Raw genomic sequence first — 10,579 nt, 5'->3', positions numbered from 1 at the left:
ATGGTTTTCCAGTAGTGGTGTATGGAAGTGAGAGATGGACCATAAAGAAGGCTGATCGCCGAAGAATTGATGGAAGGCACAAGGAGAAGGTGACGACAGAGGACAAGATGGTTGGATAGTGTTCTCGAAGCTACCAGCATGAATTTGACTAAACTGCGGGAGGCAGTGGAAGACAGGAGTGCCTGGCGTGCTCTGGTCCAGGGGGTCACGAAGAGTCAGACACGACTAAACGACTGAACAACAACAATGGCTTCACCCAAAATGACCAACATTTTGAAGCTCAGAATAGCAATACAGTGGTACCTCAGGTTAAGTACTTAATTCGGAGCACGATTTCTGTTCTCATCCTGAGGCAAAGTTCTTAACCTGAGGTACTATTTCTGGGTTAGCGGAGTCTGTAAGCTGAAGCGTATGTAACCTGAAGCGTATGTAACCCGAGGTACCACTGTATTAACTTTATCATAAGTTCACTTCTTTTAATAGGGATTTGTTACTCCACTTCTGTACTTAATATTATTTTAAATGGGATTTGGACAAGGATTTATCCACAGGCTATTTTTTAATAACATTATGTTATTCTATTTCCCAGGAGTTGCATTCTCTTAATCTCCAAATGAAATAATTTTTAAAGATAATGATAAAGGCGACCAAAAAGGGGAAGGTCTGTGCCTTCCTTCTCGTCGCACTTAACATACCAAAAAAAAAAATGAAGAGTGTGTCGCTCCCATGGCAACCATTTGCTTGCTCCCAATCTCAGCGTGTGCCTCTTATTTGGCAACCGCGCCTCACACTCCTCCTAAAGAACTAAGCCCTTGGCACTGCCAACAGATGTCAAAGGCTTTGGATTGGGCTCCCTCGCTCTGCGTTACACCAGCGACCCTGTTTGCCCTCCAGAAAGGTCCACTGAAGGCTCAAAAGGAAGATGGCACTCTCTCCAGAGTTGCCTCGGTGTCAGCATGGCACTGCCAGTTTCCCTGGGTGCTGGGTGGGCACGCTTGGCACACAACTCTAGAGCTAGCAATGACCAGACTTACGCCACATTCGCACTGTACGTTGGATTTCCCCCAAAAGAATTCTGGGAGCTGTAGTCTGTTAAGGGTGCTGAGATTTGTCAGGAGACCCCTGTATTTCCCTCACAGAGCTACAATTCCAGAGCACACTCAGAAGAGGGGTTGATTGTTAAACCATAAAGGTTTGGGGATGGGTTAGTCTACGACAGTGATGGCCAAACTCGGCCCTCCAACTGTTTTGGGACTACAATTCCCATCATCCCTGACCACTGTTCCTGTTAGATGATGGGAGTTTTAAATGGTGCATGTGAGTTGTAGTCCCAAAACAGCTGGAGGGCCAATCACTAGTCTACACTTTCTCCATCTCTTTTTCTTTCTTCGCCTGAACTGCAACGGAAATCATCCTTCTTTCTCAACGCCAGAATGTCACAACTCTGCCAAGTCTGTTGCTCAAGCCCGCTTCATCTGGGGTCAAGCAAGTTCTCCTTTCTCAGTATTCATGGTTCCTCTTTCATCCGAGCATCATCTATGCAAATGGCTATCTGAATTCTCCAAGGTCCAACCCTCGGGTAACCAAAACGGCAGCGCCCATCCACGGGAGGGAGGTTTCGGCAGGCTTGGGGAACAAGAGCCCAAGGTTTCTAGAAGCACAAAAACTACTTTTCCAGGGGTGGGAGTGCAACTAAGCAGGAAAGCAACTCCCGAACAGCCCAATGGCAGCAGTGCAGGTTCAGTTGGCATGGAATTGTGACAGACGTTTAGAGTGGTGGAGGCACCGGAATGGAGTATCCTGAAAGAGGGTGGTGACTGACCAGTGAAATAGCAGGTCAGGAAATGCAACAGCTGCATACTGTCTGTACTTTGTTATATAATAAAAAAAAAAGTTTGTGAGCAGCCTGAAGGACTTCATTGATCAACAAAAGAGAAATGCCATAAACAAAAATAATTAGTGACATGGAAGTTTCTTTTAATTAAATAGGAAAGGGTGGTGATCTACAGGACCCCCCCCAAAAAAAAATTATTATCATTGGTCTTAGTATTACATTTGTAATTTGCTCTGGGTCACTTTTGTGAGTAAAGCAATTAATAAATATTATTGATAATAATAATACCGGAGGCCTTTACAGTCTCTAAAACAAGGGCTGAAAATGGACTTGATTCCAATACACATATAATTAGTAGAAGAAGAAAGAACTACCAGATGGAATTACCGGTAGTTTAAGGAAGCTCATTTCCTAACAGCTAAGCAGCCTAGAAATTCCAAATCTTCAATGTACGAATATTCAGCAGAGGCAGAACATAAAAACATCATGGCTGGCAGCCAATGATAGCTTTAAACTCCGTGAATCTGTCAAATTCTGTTTAGAAGAGCTCTGGTGGAACAGGCCAATGGCATCTCTAGTCCAGCACCCTGTTCTTACAGTGGCCAACCAGATGAGGAGGCCACAAGCAGGACTTGGAAGCAGCAGTTGTCCTCTTGCCCCTCCCAGCAACTGTTAATCAGGGGTCTACTGCCTCCGATAGGGGAGTTGGAACATCGCCGCCCTTGTGGCTGCTAGCTGTCGGTAACCTTCTCCTCCAGGAATTTGTTTCCCCCTTGTTTTGGAAGCCATCCAAGATGGCGGCCACAGTGACATACCGTGGATGCGAATTCCATCATTTAACTCTGCACTGTGTGAAAAGGTCTGTCCTTCTGTCTGTCCCCAGTCTTCCAACGTTTAGGTTCCTTGTATGGCTCCAAGTTCCAGTGATTTGAGAGAGGTCTTTCCAGAATTATAGGGACAGAACTACCAATTTTATTTTATTTTTTGTATATGTATTTTTTTTAATTTTTTTTTGTATATTACAGTGGTACCTCAGGTTAAGTACTTAATTCGTTCCGGAGGTCTGTACTTAACCTGAAACTGTTCTTAACCTGAAGCACCACTTTAGCTAATGGGGCCTCCTGCTGCTGCTGCACCGCCGGAACCCGATTTCTGTTCTCATCCTGAAGCAAAGTTCTTAACCTGAAGCACTATTTCTGAGTTAGCCGAGTCTGTAACCTGAAGCGTCTGTAACCTGAAGCGCATGTAACCTGAGGTACCACTGTATATATAATTGTATATATATAATTGTATAGAAATTTTGTGTGTGTGTGTGTGTGTGTGTGTGTGTGTGTGTGTATAAAATTGTGTAGAAACTTATTCATGTATGCAACTACAGTGGCAAGAATGTTACTTGCCCAAAAATGAAAATAAGAAGATGTCTGAGATGTTTTTGGTTGGGATGTGAGTGGGGAGAGGAAAAGTATTTGGTTCAGTTCACATTCCAAGGTGAACCTACCTAACAGACCGTTTCTGAAACAACACAATCTGAAGCACAGCCGTCCTTCAATGTTTGCTCTTCCCTGGATTTGCAGTGCAGTTCTCAACCCAAGTAACGGGTGCAACAATGCATCTACTGGGGTAAATTGTGCCTAAAAAGGCATATATTCATGACAATAACATACAAAAACGTGCTGTGTTAGGGGGGATTGCGTGCAAACAGGAGATTATTGGGGGAAATTCGCCTAAAAATGCTGATTAATTTTCATGAGGACCTTTTTAAAAAAAAAGCAGACTGATGTGGAAATGTGGAGAATCGCAGATCGCAGACATCCTGCCTCCGGCCCAGCCCTTGCAGACAGAGGTTATTATGTGCAAGCAATAAATAAATCTGTATTTAGGCAAGGAGCCTAAATACATGCCTTGCGGCAAAGTATTTCAGAGGAGGCCTGTGACATACCCTCCAACATTTCTCTGATGAAAATAGGGGCATCCTATTTAATAATAATAATAATAATAATAATGGTAATAATAATGGTAATAATAATGGTAATAACAATAATATTTATACCCCGCCCATCTGACTGGGTTGCCCCAGCCACTCTGGGCAGCTTCCAATATATATAAAACATAATACAGGGCGGCCATATGTCCAGAATTTCCTGGACATAGCCGGTATTTGTCCGTCGAAAATAGTGTCTGGGCGGAATTTTCAAAAATCCAGGCGTAAGGCAGCCCATATCGGAAGTGTTGATTTTTTTGGTGAATTTCCCAGAAAAATAGCTTTAAAAAAACTCAACAAGTTTGCGCGCACACACACAAACCCGTAAAAAAAATATATATTTGGTGTCCGGCTTTTCACTTTTTGAAGCATGGCAACCCATTACAAAACATTAAGCATTAAAAAACTTCCCTAAACTGGGCTGCCTTCAAATATCTTCTCAAGGTTGTATAGTTACTTATCCCCTTGGCTTGGGAGTCGGATATTTCCACACCCCCGATATTTCTCTGATGAAAATAGGGACATCCTAAGGAAAAAACGGACACGGGTGGCGCTGTGGGTTAAACCACAGAGCCTAGGGCTTGCCGATCAGAATGTCGGCGGTTCGAATCCCCACAACGAGGTGAGCTCCCATTGCTCGGTCCCTGCTCCTGCCAACCTAGCAGTTCGAAAGCACGTCAAAGTGCAAGTAGATAAATAGGTACCACTCTGGCGGGAAGGTAAACGGCGTTTCTGTGCGCTGCTCTGGTTCGCCAGAAGTGGCTTAGTCGTGCTGGCCACATGACCCAGAAGCTATACGCCGGCTCCCTCGGCCAATAAAGCGAGATGAGCACCACAATTCCAGAGTTGGCCACGACTGGACCTAATGGTCAGAGGTCCCTTTACCTTTAAGGAAAAAACAGGACATTCCAAGAACAAATCAGAATACTGTTGTGGACAGAAGAATGCAATGGAATTTGCAGCCCCCCACTCTGCAATGTTTTGTTGTGAGTCTCACTTGTAAGAATGCAAGAGCAGCCCCGACGGATCAGGCCAACGACCCATCTAGTCCAGCATCTGTTCTCACAGTGGCCAGTTAGATGCTTATGGGATGCCTGAAAGCAGGACCTGGCTGCTACAGCAACTCTTCCCACGTTGCTGGGAATTGCGAGGCATACTGCCTCCGACAGTGCACAGCTACGTTATCCCGTTTCTGTGGGGCAAGTGCGGGAGTGGGCTGTTGCCTCCACGCTCTGCTTGCCAGTTTCCCAGGAGCATCTGGCTTTCCACTGTGGGAAACAGGATGCGGGACTTAATGGCAACTTGGCGTGATCCAGCCAGGCTCGTCGAATATTCAAAATTCCTAATGCAAGCTGAGTTGCATGAGAAAGCGAGCTCACCACAGCCTCAAGAGCCCCTCAAGAGTCAGCACGTGAATCAATCTTTTCACATCGAGAGAGTGTGGGTGTGAGGATGCATCGGTTTAACACATTTATATCCTGTCGTTCTCCCGTCACAAGTGGGCTCTGCAACAAAATGTTGCAGCACGACAAAAATGAAAACAAACAAACAACAAACACAACAGCAGCAAACAAACAAACAAAACTGTAAATAAAAACAATATCAAATCCATAAAATGGGATTCTCCGAATCCCGTGACTTTCCTCCCCTGGTTCCTTAATTTTCTTTTTCAACTGCATATCATTTCTACACCAAGTTATTTTTCTCCCTCACATTTCTTGCATTATTTCTAAAATTACAAGTGTTCTTAAAATCCTGCCAGCGTATTAACCTGTTTACAATACTTTTGTAAGTACATAACAAACATTTCCCATTCTTTTAAAAACTTCTTGTCCTCTTCATTTCTGAGCTTTCCAGTTAATTTATCCATCTCAGCGTAGAGTTTGGATTTGATTTGATATCCCGCCTTTCACTCCCCTTCAGGAGTCTCAAAGCGGCTAACATTCTCCTTTCCCTTCCTCCCTCACAACAAACACTCTGTGAGGTGAGTGGGGCTGAGAGACTTCACAGAAGTGTGACTAGCGCAAGGTCACCCAGCAGCTGCATGTGGAAGAGCGGAGACGCGAACCCGGTTCCCCAGATTAGGAGTCTACCGCTCTTAACCACTACACCACACTGGCTCTCACAGCGTAGGTCCATTTAAAAATAAAAATAAAATGTTGCAGCATGAAGTGTTGCAGTTCTGCATTCTAGGCCCTGCATCTATTCCCATACCTCCATTTTAAACTTTTACTTTCTCCTCCTGCTTAAGCCCCATGAAATCCGCGCTTCCATCTCCATTCCCCCAACAAACACCTCTCGAGGCCCCAAAATATATGATCTGACTGGCATCAAGAGCATGAACAAAGTCTGCATGCAACTCTGGAAACTCAGAAGTCAAATTTTCTTTAGGTGCGGGAAATTGTCAACAGAGCAGAAGGGAAACATAAGCGCTTGCGCACTTTCCAAAGATCTCATGTTGCGCAACTTATTTTACCCGTTTTTGCCAAGGAAGAAAAAGAGACCTTTCAGAACGTCTCTCGGTCTGCCTGCTATAATTATTACTTTAATCTGGTTCAGCAAGACCAGTGAAGTTCATAGCTCCCGGGTTCGGAATACAAATCTGTCCAGCTTGAAACACCCGGTTACATCCAGTGTGAACAGAGTGCCATTTTCCTGAAACAGTTCTCCAGTGTCGTGAACTGGCTGGACACAGAGGGATGGTGGAGACACTAGCTGGGCCACCCCCCAAGGGACGAAGGCTCAGAGCCCAGGGATTGGTGGTGCGACAAGGATGAGTGGTCAGAGGGAGAAGAGGGAAGGAGCAGACTGGGAGGAAGAGGTATCAGAAGTGGCAACAAGCTTTAGTGAGCAGGAAGCAGCTGTGGCAGAGAGACCTCCAGAATCAGAGGCAGAAGTGGAAGCAGAAGAAAAAGAGGGAGGCCAAGAAACAGAGAGGAGTCAGGCTGGTGAAGAAGCCAGGGGGTCTCCCCCTTCTGCTGCGATCAGCTCCCTTTCCACCAGTCTGCCAGAACCAGAAGAGGTATGAAGAAGGAGGAGCAGTGGCAGGCGCTCTGGCAGAGTCTCAGATTGCTTGGGAAGGACCTAGGAGATGAAGAGGCTTAGGCAGCTGTGGGAAGCTGTGGACCTTCATGTCATGAAATTCTACTTAGTATTGATCCAGAGTAGATTCCAATGTATATTTAGCAGAGTAACAACTTAAACAAGTTGCAGGATTCCCATGTATTTCATCCAGCAGAACTTTACCGCTACTGAAGGCAAATGAGCATAATGGTCACAAGTCCAATACATTCAGGATTGGCACTGCCCATAAGAAATCCAGTTGCAGCAGACTTAACTTAAACTTACAATAACTTACAATAAGTATAAACCTTAACACTAAGCATATTGTGTACAGAACACCACAGCAGAAGGAAAAGAGATAGAAAGAGAACGTGAAACCCAGGCTCCTTCTGGTCCTACTTTTATAGGCAGCATGACCTTGATTAAAAGAGATAACAGAACCAGTTTAAATCAGCTGCACTTGGCTTCTCTGAAGGAATAACCAAAAAATCTTGAACCTTCTGCTTGCTTCTTTCACACAGAGAAGCTTCCAGAAACTTCCAGAACCCTCTTGAAATCAGAATAGGAAAGATCTCTACACATCAGATCAATACTTTCTGCACTAAGAAATGCAAACTGACACTTCAGTCCACACAACTGCCTCATAGGCGCAAGATCTTCCGGGAAGAGTGGCACTGCTGAGCAGCTTTGTTTTGCCTAATAAAGAGTTAACATCACTTACTCTGTGTGATTTATTGCTGGCTGGCTCCTGGCATCCAGCTCAGAACCTCAAAAAAGAATTCATGCCCTCTCCATGCTCAGCAGACACAATGCCCTTTGTAGGCGAAAGTGGGAAAACATTTGTTAATGCTACCCTCAACTCTCAGTGATCACTGTGTAGACTACAGGAGATGGCTACTTCAGCATTGTCCTCCCCCAAAAAGAAAATGCATCACCAAACAAGAGAGAGCACAGATTTGCCTGTGCTAATGGGGGGAGGGAGATGGACATTTAGAAATAACCAGTGTGATTTATGCAAAATTGCAAAACCTCTTTCAATAGTGGGGAAGACTATGGCCAGGTGACTTGCTCAGTCTGCTGACCAGGTGCAGCTTTGGTTAGGGGCCCTCTGGGCTTTTTTGGTCCTCTGGGCTTTTTTTCAGCCAGAACCCACCAGAACTCGGTTCTGGCACCTCTCAGGGGGCCCAAATTGCCATTACAGTCGTACCTTGAATCCCAAACGCCTTGCGAGTCAAACCTTTTGGCTCCCAGACGCCGCAAGCCCGGAAGTGAGTGTTCTGGTTTGCGAACAGTCTTTGGAACCAGAACATCTGATGCGGCTTACGCGGCTTCTGATTGGCTCCAGGAGCTTCCTGCAGCCAATCGGAAGCCGTGCCTTGGTTTCCGAACGTTTTGGAAGTCAAAGGGACTTCCGGAATGGATTCCTTTTGACTTCTGAGGTACCAATGTATAAGAGAACAAGGGAGGTGTCCATGGTGAATTCTAGCACCCTCTTTTTCTATAAAAACAGCACTGCGAGTCCTTTATCTTGGATCCACTAGTTGCTAGAAACAACACAATTCTTTGGTTCTTTTACCAGTGTCACACCTTGCCTGAACTCCCTGCGATATTGACCTTGGACTGTCGCCTGACTTTGACTGTGGACCACATTTCAACAAGCATATTGTCAAGGCAGGGATACGGGTGACGCTGTGGGTTAAACCACAGAGCCTAGGGCTTGCCGATCAGAAGGTCAGCAGTTTGAATCCCCGTGACGGGGTGAACTCTCGTTGCTCGGTCCCTGCTCCTGCCAACCTAGCAGTTCGAAAGCACTCAAAGTGCAAGTAGATAAATAGGTACCGCTCCGGCGGGAAGGTAAACAGCGTTTCCGTGCGCTGCTCTGGTTCACCAGAAGCGGCTTAGTCATACTGGCCACATGACTCGGAAGCTGTACGCCGGTTCCCTCGGCCAATAAAGCGAGATGAGCACCGCAACCCCAGAGTCAGCCACGACTGGACCTAATGGTCAGGGGTCCCTTTACCTTTACCTTTACCTTTACCTTTATTGTCAAGGCAGCTACGGCAACAGCTCACCTCTCCAAAACAGTATAGGAGAATGTGATGCTAATGGCCAATACCAATATGAAGGTCAACCAGGTTTGCGTGCTGAGCATGCTACTTTATGGTAGTGAGACGCAGGCAACTTACACCCCCAGGAGCAATGCCCCCAGCAGCATGACCAGTGGCTGAGGATCATGGGAATCGGAGTCCAACAACATCTTGGAGGGCCACAGATAAGTCACATCAGAAGAGGAAACAGCAGAGTTCGTGGAAGGGTCATCTTTGAAATAATTGATTTTGATTTCCCAAAAAATCTGAAGAAAGACGTTTAACTCGCAGCCCGGGAGGCGAGGCGGCGATTGCATGGCAGAAAAAGGATATGACAGCCACAAAAGACAAAGGCAAAAGCCACATCCAGAATGAGAGATAGAGAAAGAGAGAGGGTGAGACGCAGTCGAAGAAAACGGTGTGTGCCAGATTATGTTTTGCTAAATGGCAACCCTGATGGAGAAGAGGGAAAGATTCAGAAGTCAGCACACTGCTGGAAGGAACAGCCCCGTAAGTGTGCTTAATTAGGGAAAGATCTCTCCATGGCACCTGCGTCAGAGAGACGGTTGTATCCGAAGCGACAGAATCAGGCTAGCTAGGAGGAAATAAAAAGGGCGTCAATCACGGCATGTCAGTTTGGGGCACAATTCTGAAGTGGTTGAGGGCTTTTTTGCTAACAGGGTGCAAATCACCATTAAGGTTTTTCTTAAAGTTTCTTCATGGTACAATATAGGAAACTGATGTAAGTAAAAAAAAACCAAAAAACAGCTTCAAAAAGTAAAAAATAATAATAACAGAGTAAGGAGTCCTCTCTTAATGGCAGCTCTCGCCACCCACAGAAGGTTGTATCCCCTCACAGGTCTTATCTGGGATGTTTCCTTTCTCCTCTCAGTCTCTCACCATGGGGGACCAGCATTTTCCTGCCTCCCACCAAGGCCCCTCCATCAATCACTTACCACCTCTATGAGTGTACAATCCCTAGACCCTAATACAGTGGTACCTGAGGTTAAGAACTTAATTCATTCCGGAGGTCCGTTCTTAACCTGAAACTGTTCTTACCCTGAAGCACCACTTTAGCTAATGGGGCCTCCTGCAGCCGCCGCACCGCCAGCGTGCAATTTCTGTTCCCATCCTGAAGCAAAGTTCTTAACCCGAGGTAATATTTCTGGGTTAGCGGAGTCTGTAACCTGAAACGTATGTGACCTGAAGCATATGTAACCCGAGGTACCACTGTAAAGGCCCTGAGCAGAGGTCACCAAAGAAAGAAAAGAAGAAGAGGGAAAAGAAAGAAGAAAAAGAAAGAAGCAAGAAATCAGAGAAACGAAAAGAAAAATAAAATTCAAAGCACAATTCAAAGTGTTGGTGCTGATCTTTAAAGCCCTAAACAGCCCAGTATACCTGAAGGAGCATCTCCACCCCCATCATTCAGCCCGGACACTGAGGTCCAGCTCTGAGGGCCTCCTGGCAGTTCCAGGCAGAGGGCCTTCTCGGTAGTGGCGCCTGCCCTGTGGAACGCCCTCTCATCAGATGTCAAGGAAATGAACAACGATCTGACTCTTAGAAGACATCTGACGTTTTATTTATTTAGGGAAGTTTTTAATGTTTGAAGTTTTA

This window comes from Podarcis muralis, chromosome 16 (genome assembly GCF_964188315.1).
Source record: "Podarcis muralis chromosome 16, rPodMur119.hap1.1, whole genome shotgun sequence".
Taxonomy (NCBI): Eukaryota; Metazoa; Chordata; class Lepidosauria; order Squamata; family Lacertidae; genus Podarcis; species Podarcis muralis.
This window is presented reverse-complemented; position numbering follows the sequence as displayed.